Source organism: Parasteatoda tepidariorum, chromosome 2 (genome assembly GCF_982258835.1).
Source record: "Parasteatoda tepidariorum strain Cologne lab strain chromosome 2, Ptep-v5.0, whole genome shotgun sequence".
Taxonomy (NCBI): domain Eukaryota; kingdom Metazoa; phylum Arthropoda; class Arachnida; order Araneae; family Theridiidae; genus Parasteatoda; species Parasteatoda tepidariorum.
The window spans coordinates 78,767,161-78,779,929 of NC_141756.1; the positions used below are offsets into that span (position 1 = coordinate 78,767,161).

Here is a 12,769-nt window from a genome sequence, read left to right on the forward strand (position 1 = left end):
TCGCAACATTATCGTATATTCAATATTTATTCAAGAGAATCGATTTCAAAATATCGCTACTGTTAATAGTAAAAAAACACAGATACTTCAGGAAACATCGAACAGCTGTACCAAATTAAAAGAATACCCAACCAACCCCGTCATGATAAACAAGTATTTATCGCAGTTTAACACAAAAAGTGACACATGACACATCAAATTTAAGCGGAAGACTATGTCAAAACAATGAACTTTTTCCTCATCATTCCCAGTTCGGCTTTTGTTACGGTTTATATACTACAGTCTTAAAAATGCTCCTGTTCCTTTATTTGCAGTTCAAGAACCTTGCGAAGATGAAAAGAATTTGACGTGGCTAGAATGCGTCCGACTAGCAAGTGATATTAATAAGCACAAGAAAAACAGATTAAGCAGAAAAAGCTCGATTTGAAGAGAGAGAAAATAAAACACAAATTGTGAAATGCTGTTTCACCAGCTGCGGTAGATCAAAGCACCTGACAGGATGACAGGGAAGGGGTAAGGAGACTGTATTTATTTTCTACTTAATTATGACAAACAGGAAAGAAAGAAAAAATTCTCACTCCCTGTTTTGCTTCACTGACGAGATCCAGTAAAATTCCTACATTTTGGCCGAATTTATTTTGCCAGCTGGGTATAAGGAAAAATAACCAAGTAAATAAGTATACAAAAAGACGAAAACTTGGACGTCCTATATTGAAGACAGATGACACTTGACTGTCACAGCAATCGTGTTTCTGATTACATAAACTGACTACAAAAACGCTTTTACTTAGTCGAAATTTGCATTGTAATTATTTAAAAGCCAAAATAAAATAAAAATTGCGTAATCAGTGTTTTAACAGATTGCAAGAGACTAGCAGTACTGCAACCTCGTTTTCACTTAAATATCCGGTAATAAATATGTTACTTAATTATTAATAAAAGCATCTTTACTGTATGGGTATTTTAATAAATTTATTTCTTTTTTTTTCATTTACTGTATGCAGTGGTTTCGAATCTCTCTTACAAATTTTTCACGCTAACGGAAATTTATCTTCTGAACTATTCTTTTGGAATTGCTTCAAAGGCAGTCAACGAGCAACTCAAAAGGCGAACGGAAACTATTATGAGGCTACATAACATTATCACATTACTACTGTAGTAGTGTTTACATTTAAAGCTCCATGGTAGATTAAAAAGCTATGATATACGGAAACGCTCTGAAAATGAAGTAATTAATTTTAATCGTAAAAACGCATAAATGAAGAGAAAAAAATGACTAAAAACAGGGTGTGCAGCCAAATCATACAAAAAAAAAAGCGCCTCTTAAGTAATTTTCAATAACTCAGAAAATATTTTTAAGCACTTTAAAAAAAACCTTTTGGCATTGCTTTTAACAATTGTCAAAATCATGAAATTTTGAATCGTGTAAAACGTATGGTGTTTTCATACGCTACAGACTGAGTAAACGCCAAAATAGATTGCGGTTGAATTAATTATGAAAACGTTGAACAGAACAATGTAAACAGTGTCTTTTTGCACAATTTGAAGCGAAAATCAACATAGTAAAGAAAAATCTCATTTTGAAAAAGGGAAAATTAAGCACTTTTTAAAAACACCCAATGAAAAAAGCATCTTTAAGGGCTTTTTAAAAAACGAAAATCAAAAATAAGCACATTTAAGCACTTTTTAAAAACGCTACGCACCCTGAAAATTTTTTACATAAACAAGTGGTGAAAGTAACAGAATTTCACCACGCAATGCAAATATAATCCCCTTGCCGACAGACTAACCGCAAGACGTTTTCGTGATTTTCTCCTTCTTGTAACTCAAATGCGAGTTAATTCCCTCAAAAATCCTCCACGACGACTAGTTTGTCCGATAGGACAGTTTGTCACCATTGAAGGAAAAATAATACACAGTAAAATTTCAGCAAACATTGCATGAATGAAAATGTAGAACCCCATACTGTAAAAATCAAATAGCTATTTACCACACTTGCTTCCAATAAAGAGACTTTTCCTAATGTAATATTGACATAACTAATTGGATCAAAGAATTGTTCTTATCGTTCATCGATCTGACATCAGCACACAAGTAATGGCGCAGGTGGTTTGACCTCAAATTCAGAGGACAGGGAGTTTAGTTGTCGATGGAGCCCTAAGAGATTATTTTGTCTTTAGAATAAGGCAAATAACCATTAAAAAAACGATAAATTCTAAAACAGGAAAAGTTTTAAAATCCTCAAATAAGGTAACAAAATGGACAGCGAGATTTTTAGGAGTTCATTCACATTTATTGTTTCTGAATCGCACATAAGTTATAACTTTAATGTGACATTAAATTTGTGATTAAGTTATAATTTAATCAATCATTCCAATATTCATTTGGGTAATATTTTCGCTCACATATTATAAATATTAATTTTCACAAGATAAAAACACTTCATTTCTTCTTTTGACCAAACTTTTAACCAACTAGATTTGGAGTTGAGCAAACTTTTTCGACAACAAATCAGACTAAAAATTTTCTTCGATTCCAAATGCACAGCAGCTTTGCTTTAAAGCAGGGGTCTGTCCAGACATTCTGTGAAGGACCGTTTTTGTATAATTGTGAAAAAATTACTCGTAATTTGTGAATATAAAATAAACGTTAACTCACATTCTTTCAACCAGGGTCCGCTTTTGTGGATTTGTGCAAACAGGGTCCGTTACTGGAGAAAAAACTTTTTCAAGGTGATTTTAAATTGTAAAGACATACAAGATTATGCTCAACACTGTAAAATTATAATTTAAAAAATTACATTTTTAAAAAATAAACAGCAATTGCAACTACTAAAGTAGCAATGCAACATACAAATATTTGGTATTTAGCCTATACTACTGAACGCAGAATATTCATTTCGGACGAATAAAGGAAGAAGCGTCTGCCGAAGACAAAATTTAGCTCGTTTACATCTGTCTTTCTCCCCCCTCCTCTCTTTGGGAAGGGTTAATTCGATTAACAAAACAATAATGAAGATAAAAAAATTTGTGAAGGGCCCGATTAAAAGATAAATTATTTTGTGAAGGGTCCGTTTTTAAGTTAAAATATTTTGTGAAGGGTCCGTTTTTAAGTTAAAATATTTTGTGAAGGGTCCGTTTTGATGAAAAGATATTTTGATATTATATAACGGACCCAAATTCCTTCTAAACAGATTCCTTCTAAACAAATTCCTTCTAAAGTACTGAAGATACACTTCGGAAGAAAAAAAAATAATTTTAAAAATTACATTAAAAAATTTAAAAAAAAAAAAAAAAAAAATTTAAAAAAAAATTTTAATTTATTTTAATTAAGTATCTTTTTTTTCTCAAGTTTTAATCAAAAAATTAATAGTCATTTAGCATAATTTTAAATGCATTTTCTGTCCCAAAAGTCTAAAACTACAAACACTTATCATTAGCGTAAAATCCAAAACACAGCACCTAAAAATAGAAACCACAGACAATCCAACCGTGTCAGAAAAAAAAAATATGTCCAGTAATTTTGAAAAAAAAAAAAAGAGTAAAGAGCCTCACTCCGATGCGAGCATCATGCACACACGCAAGCATTTTAGACATACTCGAAATGACTGCATTAATTTCCATAAAATTCATATACAGCTACTGAATTTGCAGCACTCGCATCTTAATGCATCTCCAAAACACATTAATCGGGCATAGATGATCAGCGCTGAACAATGAATTCCAGAAACAAGGCAATAGCAGAGAGATGTCGGCGCACGAGTTACGACCCCATAAAAAAAAGCTAGCTTAAAAAAGAGGTAAAAAAAAACTAAAAATAAACAACAAGGGAGCGAGAAAGAGATATTCGCGGAAAGGAAAAGAATTTGTACATCAACAAATCAGCGGAACAGGAGAGAGGAGTTTCGGATAAAAGCTATTTTATCTATCAGCAAATAGATTTGTAAAAAATATGGCAGGAAAGAAAAACTTCAGAGCAACTAGTGCTACTTATACAATGTTAAAAAACGTGACCACACGGAACCTTCACTTAATTTAAAAACGCCAAAAAGAGTTGCCACACAAAATTTCATTTTTAGAAGTTCATTCACAACCACTCGTATTCCCTCTGTAGCGTTTCTTCTAATAAGCATACTTTTAAATAATAAAAAAATTCAAGAAACTGAAACGGTAAAATATTACTTGATAAAAAACTTCATTCGCTTTAATAATATACATATTGGAAATAACAGCCGACATGTTTCAAGTGGTCAAAATTAGACGCCAGTTTTCAAAACTTGCTTGACGAGAACGACGAAAAAACAATATAAGACAACATCAGAATTGGACACAGCTTCAATGGGCTAATGTTCTCTTCACCGATGAGTCCAGATTCAGTCTACAACCTGATTCTGGACGGTTATTGATATGGAGTGAACCTGGAACCCGATACCATCCCAGCAACATTATCGAAAGGAACCATTATGCTGGTGGAGGACTCGTGGTTTGGGCAGGGATCATGCAAGATACCCGCACACCGCTCCATGTGTTTGACAATGGTTCCCCGTGAATGCCCAGAGGCAGGAGGTCCTAGAGCCCTATGTGCGTCTTTTCAGGGGCTCTGTTGGCCATGAGTTCATTTTTATGGACGACAATGCACGACCACATAGGGCTCTCATGGTTGATGAGTATCTGGAAAGCGAGGATATTCAACGAATGGATTGGACGAATGAACCAAATCGCCTGACCTGAATCCTATTCACATGCTTGGGATGCTCTTGGGAGAGCTATTGCGATGCGCCAACCTCCCCCCAGAACCATTCTGGAGTTAAAAATTGTCAAACGAAAGGCACTCCTACCTGATTTAAATCGCAAGGCCAATGGCTGGCGAGCTCAACTTGACCAAGTGTCATTAGAAACAGCAATACGAATTTTAATCCCTAAAAATTCATAAAATAAAGCTTGAAATGATAAACTTTGAATAAGCATAGCTCAAAAAATCGATGTTGCATCCACTGGAATTGAGAATTTGCTCCAAAACCGGCAGGGTCGGTTTAAGCTCATTTAATTAATAAACGCAGTCTTGGATTTAAAAACTTTTTCAGTTTTAAGTTCTTAAATACAAGATTGTAAAATTGTTTAGGGGGAAGATAGTTATAAAACTTTCAATTATCCCCCCTTAAAAGATTTATTGGGCTCACCTACTCAAAGGGAGCGTAAAACCATTCTATAAATAACACCGAGAAATTAGCGACACACACTGCTTATTTCATTTATTGATAAAAAGGAAACGAAAAAAAAATTTAAAAGCTCGTAACTGCAATGAAAGTTAAATGCGCCAAATAAAATCACTATGTCCACAAACGAAACTTTTACGGTTTATTTTCATTCAGTTTTACGATATTTTAAGTACTATTTGGTGTATTTTAAGTAATTTCGATTGGAAGCACAAACTTGACTTCATTTTTTACTAAAAAATTCTTACTTACACTTCTTACTCATTCAAAAGATATTTTAGTGCAATATTTATGCTCGTTAATTTTGTCTAAGCTACAGCAAGAAAAATTTATCAGTTTCTATTGCCTCACTATTCGTACGCTGCAGAGATTGGCATAGCCTATGTGCATAACGAATAATGGGTAATAAAACGAGCTCTGGAGAAATAACTGCATAAAAATACTTCACATGTCGTTACAGGAATTTTTTATTTTTATTTTAATCTCATAAAAGAGTACTATGACAATTCATACATATATAACATGTGTTCATGGAGACAACAGGATATTAAAGAAATATATTTCTCCATATAATGTATGATAATAGTCTTAAAACTGTTTCGTATTCTTGTTGGGGTTTTCTTAATGGCCAGAAAATCACGTAGAATTTAAAATAAATAAATAATTCAGAAATTTTTGACGGTCACCAGTTAAAAATTAATGTAAGTTATAGCGATCTTTACGAGCAAATTATTTGTGTTTACAACTTCAGATGAAGTTATTATACCTAACCACATTAAAATTTAATTGGATACCTGTAAGCAACGTCACGCGTGTGTGTTGAACTTGATTGGCTTCTGAATCGACAAATGCTATGACGTTGGCGGCATTTTTATTCTGACTACAAAATTCCACGTATGAAGTTATATGCAACTATTTTTACCACGTTTATATTAACTTGCCTTCGTGTATGTCTGCTTGGGTGGAATTTTGCAATCGATTTTAAACTAGCTTCCCGACTAGCTGTAGACTTTAAGTTTGGCACATAGTTCAGAATTGGATGACAATGCATGAAAATGAAGAGAAAGAAGACATACAAAGTAAAATAAAATTAAAATTAAAGAAAAATTAATATTTTCGCTATTGTCTTTTGTTGTCGATTCGATTATTTCAAATAAGTGTCACATGTCAGTTGAGATTTTGGAAATGAGTACAAAAAAAAATCAAAATAAAAAGTAATATTTTTAAAAACCACGTTTTTGTAATGGAGAATTAAAAAACAAAAATTTGAAAAACGAAAAACGTGGGACGCATGGAATACATAACAGTACATATATACAGTTATAGAATGTGTCATTTTTTCCATTTTCTCCCGTTAAATTGTTCATTTGATTTTACTTTGGTAATGAATGAGTATAAAATACAGTTGAGCTTCCACTAACTATCATTGATCATAATTAATCAAGCTAAGGGTACGGTAAAGGTTACGATTATGAGACGATATTGACAAATTTCTAATCACCTTTGCAGACCAGCAAAACAACCATCAATCGAAGACTTCAATAGGAGCTATTTAAAAGTGACACTTCCAAACCTGAAATAATGCTTCCGCATTTAATTGGCAACAAACTACAGTTCCTCATGGAACAACAAATCATTCAAAACAAAAGGTTTAGCTCCTCACAAATAAGACACTTCCTGATGTGATTTCTGTGCACATTAAGAATCCTGAAATTCTTTCATTTCTGTAAGGGCAGAACTTCGAATACATTGCATTTCCATCAATCTTACTCGCCATTTAACAACAAAATTATTTAAATGCATTATCTATGCAAATCACGTGGCTTTGCTTCTATATATATTTCAAAGGAAGCTGTAAAGAATATTAATGGAGTAATTTAATTATAAAGTACACGCACGATTTTATAATAAAAAAGCAGAAATTTCGGCAAAACTATTTAAAAGTATTTCTTTAGCCATAAATTCTAATTTTTAAGTTGAATGACTTCGAGATTCACTTTAGTAAATAAAGTGAAAAAGAAGGAAATTAATCCGACAAGTATGGAAATAAATAACTTAAAGGCTTTAATCAATGAAGCGAAGGATTAAGTTAATGAGACCTGATCCGTCCAAGGTTAATAGTAAAAAAATTATCTATAAAATTTATATACCGTTAAGTTGAACCATGGTTCCAGTTCCACTTTAATGCATAATCAAGCTTAAAAAAGTACAACTCTTTTTTTAAAAAAAATTTTCTTTCATTTGCCAATATGGATTACCTCGGCACGTGGGTGTCATTGGTAGGGGGGAGGATTACGTACCCGAAATAATTAGAAATCTCAAAAAGCGCCCCTCAATATTTATGAAAAATAAAGAAAATTTTCGTGAATTATTATTTACTTTCCTTAAAATTAAAAACAAGAGAATTTTTTTTGAAGGTTTTTATCACATTTAAAAATTTATTTCCTCTCCTACCTGTGAAATTTAGAGAACTATTGTGACTCTGTGTTACCTAACTTAGTCCACCTCGAAAATTATCCCCTACAAACGCCCATGACTCATCACGTTGTAACATTTTCAAGCGTATGTACCCAGCAGATATAATGCAAATTACACAAAAAAAAGAAGAAAAGAAAAGAAACTAGATCAACTATTTAAAATATAGGGGGAAAAAATGCATTAATACCGCTTTTAATTTAAGATTGTCAAAAAAATCTCATGGAAAATGAGGGGGGGGGAATGGGAGTATATTTCCTGTAAGCACACTTAAAAGCATGCTATATCTAATATCTCTTTCATAATATCTATGCAACTAATTAGTATTTAATAACGTCACATTAATATGAAACAAATTAAAAATATGAAACAAATTGCAAAGAAAATGTTCTTAACAAAATAAAAATAAACGAAATTTCCTAGTAATGTGAGAATTAGTATTATTTTAAAATCTTAGTAAACAGAATGTGTCTTATATATCACAGTAATATATAAAAAATTTATCTGCTTATTTTTTGCTGATATATTACTTGTAAAATCTGAAGAAAAAAAATCCCTTAGATAACTAATTTTTACAGAAGGCTTCATAACACTGCTACATTTCGTTGCGCTCAGCAGTCACTAATATACTTTACAAAACAATTTTAAAGTAGTTTTTCTAACACAAAAAATTTTGCTTTCAGGTAGGTACTTTAATTATGTCACACTAGAGCTGCACAATGGGCTAGTAGCGACAGTCTGGGAAACATCTCCGTGGATGATCCGAAGACATACCACCGAAATTTTGATCCTCTGCAGAGGGGATGGCATTCGTGCTTTGTTAGCCCAATGACCTGCATGTGAAGTCGAGCACTTCATGATAGAACAGTTTAACAAGCACCGATAATGTGCACCTCTGGTCCCTATGAAGGCAAACAAAATGGTCACCCCATTTATGCTCGATCGCACCACTGTGAGACTGAATTATTTCAGAATTTTTTTAAAAAAATAATTATTTGTTTAATTATATCCATATAATTTTCAATCAAAATTGCGATAATATGGATAACATTTTAGTTAATTTAAAAAACAAAAAAAGAAATATCTGCGCATGCATAGTTCAGGAGAGAAAAAAAGGTAATAAATAATTACCAAACATTTAACTCTAAATATTACACTCAAATTTTCCAAAATTTAACAACAATAGACTTGGATTCTAAATTTGGCATAAACTCCATTTACTTTTCAAAACCACTTATTTCATGAAAAATTCAACAAAGTTTTAAGCAACAAAATGAAAAATATGTAAATAAAAAATTTAAAAAGTCACAATTCTTTTTTTAATTTTATAAACCAGAAATTAAAATTTTTTTAATGTACAAAAACAATAGACCATTCATATAAAATGAGCATTTCATATAATAAATCGAATGTACTTTAACATTCTACTTAGATTAAAAAATAATTAAAGCATATTACAAAAAAATAGTAATAATACACAATAAAAACATTTGCACACAATTTGTCATCAATTTACATATTACTCTTTCTTTAAAGGTGAGATCTCAAATTTAAAAAATTGCAACATTTAAAATTTATTTATATCATTTATTTATAGTTACTAACAGATTTACCACTTAAAAATACATTATGACTTACGTTATATTTTATATAAGAATTGAATTCTTACTGTAATTCTTTTATAAAATCAACTTAATAGATATATAAAATAATTATGTTTACTCGGATAATTTTTGGTTGTATTATCGATAGAGACGACCAGTGGTTGAGTGGTAACGTTTCACGCTGTTAACATTGACTCAGCCTTTTATCCATTCAATATCCAATCCTCAGCCTTTTATCCATTCAATATCCAATCCTCAGCCTTTTATCCATTCAATATCAAATATCCTATCTAATCCATTGGGTCAATAAAATAAGTACCAAGCATGCTTGGGAACTAAACACTGGGGATTCCGAGTTGGGTTGACCACCCAACCAGAATATCTGCTTTTGCACCTTAGGGCCCAAAGGTCAAGAAAACTGAGATGGGCACAGTAGGCCTTGGCTCTCGATAGGCTGATGCACCACTGAGTTTAGCTTAGTTTATTATCAATTCATACATGCCAGTTTCATAGTAAGCAAAACAAAAAACCAGAACAGCATTTTTCAAAAAAAAATAAATAAAAATCAGGACATATTTGGAACAGTATATACATCTAAAACCAGACTACTTTGAAAGAGTGTAAATGACAAACAAAACAACAATTTGCACTACTTATAGGTAAATTTTGTCACAAATTCCTACATCTTTCGTTCATGTAGTCTCTTGTTTTAACGATCCCAATAAAAACCATTTAAATTGTTTTTAACACTAACAGATTCCTGCATCTATTATTCAGAAATTCTACCATAACTTAAAAAAAAAAAAAAAAAAATGGAAGTTACTTCATTTTAGGAAATAAACTCAGAACTGTTTCATGTGGTAATGAAGAAAGTAAGAATTTGTAACAATTTGAAGGATTTTTCTAAGATCAAGTTTGACGTCAATGTGTCAGTTGATGAAAGCATTGAAACTTGTGGTATTTTTCAGTTCAATAAATGATTGCAGAAGCTGAAGAAGTACAAATTGATGGCATTGACAAATCTGTATCTATATGTTATTACAGTAAATGAAAAGCAATCTGATACAAAAGTCTGAAATTTACTATTTGTGGCATGAAAAAATTAATAATTTAAATAAATAATGTTAAGCTAAAATTCTTTATATTTTGCACTTAGCTTTTTTTTTTTTTTTTTGCAAAACTATGTCAATTAAAATATTTTATATTTATTATAAGATTTTTAATTTTTAAGTTCATTACTTATTAAATACTTCTCAAACATTTTCAAAATATTATTGTCAATTTTATGTTGACCCGCATTTGTTGTTTTCCTGTACCTATCCATAATTGGTCTCACAAGAAATGATCGATGCTCTATAATACTGCATATTACAAATTAAAACTAAGCCATTAAGATTCATCTTTGTAAGCATATTTTAACTCTTAAACTGTTTTATTTAAAAACAGCAGGATAGAAACACACTTTCAAAATTATATATTTTTGCAATTGAAATAAAACTATGAGTCTTAAATTTAAGAATTAAATTACACTCCAAAAATTTTCATTAGAATCTTTTAAATATTAATGGTGACAAAAACAATTAACTATTTATTGCACACTAAATATATTCGTCACTGACTATCAAATGTAAAAGAAATACTAACTAGCTTAAGCTTTCTTTTGCATCTTATACAAGTAGATATATAACTTTTGTACTGATAAAATATTTATTAACTCTCATACATATTGTAAAAATACAGTTTAAATGTTTATAGAGATTTTTTTTTCATACAAAACGTATGAGATGAGCTATACAAAAACATGAGATGCGTAAAAAACCGAGAAATAAATACTAAAAGATTTATTTATATAGCAAAGGGAATTGCAATAAAAGTCAATAACAATAAACATGAAATCCATTCAACTCATGCTCGTCATAATGTTCGATGCACTAAAGAAATAAATATGATTACATAAAAACTTTTAAATATCCAGAAAATAAATATCCACACGTCAAAAGCTTAATACTCATATACCCAGCAAAAGTGCATTATAATTTATAATTATTGTACTACTAAAGAAGACGTCAATAAATTAGTTTATTACTATAAATTGATTAGATTATTACGTCAATAAAGATACATAATCGAGATTAAAAATAAGCCGGTTACTTGGCTTATTTTTTCAGCTCTTAAAAAAAGAAAAAGTATTGTAATTCAATACCGAAACAGAGATGAAAATTCGATAATAACTTACCATTCGCCTAAATTAAAGATAAGAGGTTAGTTATGAAGAAGTCCTACAACTCTAGAATAAATTCAATAAGCATGTATACAATTAAATGTCATTCTGCAGTAACCTTACATATCAAACCAGAATATCACGTTAACAACATTACCTTTAAAATCACCGTCTGTCTCTTTTCCACTCCTTCACTTCACGCAGTAATGCAGCTTTGTTGCCACAATTCTATTCTAAATTTGGCAACAAAAATCAATTCACTAATGATCGAAGTCGGAATTTAATCAGATTCATAATAATATTCCAAATTTTTGAGTAGAAAATTGACTTTATTAATTTTAAACTTCAACATAGATTTTTCTTTTTAAGATAACAAAGTTTGATGAGCAAAGAACTAAGTACAGCACTGAAGCTGCGCCAAAGTAGAGAGTGATCATATATACACGTTTTTCGATAGCTATTTCGAATTCTTAATTTATTACTTTTACTACCCATATACTGATTTTTTTTTATTCTGTAAATTTTCTTTAAATTGAACATTCTTTAATTCAAAAGATCGTTTAAAGATAAAATAACATGTTGTCAATATTCTATTTTCTTGTTAAATATAAATCCTATAGATGGCAGCATATACTTCCACGACAAATCTCTGCTTACTTCAAATAATTTTCTAAGATATTATTTCCATCAGATCGAGAATCTATATTGAATCTTCACATCATAAAATAGTTAAATGGAGAGAATTTTTACATTAATTCTAGAATAAATAAACATAAAGGAGAGCATCGAATTTATCTTGCAATTGCTCTATCAATTTATTAAAATAAACTCCACAACATTTTTTATAAAATTTTGCTTTCGTGTTTAGATCAGCAAAAAATTTTTCTCATTTCATTTTACCTGGAGTGGGGAAAAAATATTTTGTTTACAATGCCGACTGATTTTAAAAAAAAAAAATTTCAATTAAATTTAAGGTTAATGCAGGAATAGTTAGTTAATGCAAGTTAGTTATTAATTTTGGTCTAGAGCTAGAGTCTTCTAAAATTATGAAACAAATTAAAAGTAAAAATGAAATTGTTTTAATTTATTTGAAAATTTTCAATTTTGAACTAAAAAGGTAAATTAAATTATTTTTCTTATTTGTTTAAGTCTCTTAAAATGTCAATCATAGCAAATAAAAGAGAACATTAAAAATGTCATTATAGAACATTAAAAATGCTGTTAACAGTAAAAATTTATATTATTTACAATTGA

General features: G+C 30.4%; 1 protein-coding gene across 9 annotated transcripts in view; it reads right to left on the reverse strand.

Annotated features, from left to right (window-relative positions):
* Positions 1-11,946, reverse strand: part of LOC107436424 (plasma membrane calcium-transporting ATPase 2) — a 180,370-nt gene extending 168,424 nt beyond the window's left edge. For 4 of the 9 annotated variants that reach the window (XM_087157575.1, XM_087157570.1, XM_087157573.1 and 1 more), the window contains exon 1: positions 11,531-11,720. The gene's annotated coding sequence lies outside the window, so the exon portion shown is untranslated. Of the gene's footprint in view, positions 1-11,530 lie in introns of all 9 variants that reach the window. The other 5 variants (XM_087157571.1, XM_087157562.1, XM_087157572.1 and 2 more) reach the window with 4 other exon arrangements.
* Between the last annotated feature and the right edge of the window lie 823 nt (positions 11,947-12,769).